Source organism: Acyrthosiphon pisum, chromosome X, assembly GCF_005508785.2.
Source record: "Acyrthosiphon pisum isolate AL4f chromosome X, pea_aphid_22Mar2018_4r6ur, whole genome shotgun sequence".
Lineage (NCBI taxonomy): Eukaryota > Metazoa > Arthropoda > Insecta > Hemiptera > Aphididae > Acyrthosiphon > Acyrthosiphon pisum.
Genome location: NC_042493.1, coordinates 114,260,365 through 114,261,298, shown reverse-complemented (window position 1 = coordinate 114,261,298; position 934 = coordinate 114,260,365).

Below are 934 nucleotides of genomic sequence, written 5' to 3'. Positions count from 1 at the left end.
ATATACTTATAACTACGTACTTTCCTATTCCTAACCTTATTATCTATTTAATTCATCATAATAATTTCCCCCTTATTTCCTACTTAATGTCTAATACTTAAATTAATTTTTTATTTGTTTTTTTTTTTCAAAATTAAACACTACCGCTATTAAATTCAGTTTCCCTTACAATTTCCCGTGGCCCTGCTATTACATCTACCATATATCTATATCTATGCCTATTGACAAACTTAAACTTATAAATTACACTTACTATTAACATTAATAAGGCGAGTAATAGCGATCCTAGAATTATGCTTATTATGTAACTATATCCCGATTTCATTTTATTTCCCCCTAGCTGTGTCGGTATGGTCATATCTATAATTCCGTCATCTGTTCCGTCTGATGCGTTGTGGCCCGGTGTGGAATACTCTGTAGTTTCTTCAAGGTTGTTTTGTTTTTGCTCACTGTGTGATTCTTCCCGCATGTGACAACTTATATTACTCTGCTCCGTTACTATGTTGTTCAAGTCGTTAATTTTTTGTGGTTCTTGTGTGTTGTTAATTTTATTACCAATCTCCCCTAATATACTCGACGTAGTTGACGCACTTACTGTGGTCTGTTCTGCTGCATTTTTTTCGTGTCTGAAGTTATCAGTTTTGTTGCCTGACGTGTCGGAATTAGTCTTATTTAAAGCTGAAATTTGCATTTTTCCAACCGCCTCGTTGCCAGATTGTTCCGTGTTGTTTAATAATACGAATTTTATGAAGCTGTATGTTTGTGGGAGTTCTATTGGCTTGCTTGTTAGGTTATTTGTGTATTTCCTGTACGCTACACACGACTTTACTAGATAAAAAGTTGCAGATTCATTTAGTAATGCTGTTTTTCCTCATAATGGCATCCTGTTTTGTGGTACATTTTATTTGTTATGATTCTAATCCGGCAATCATTT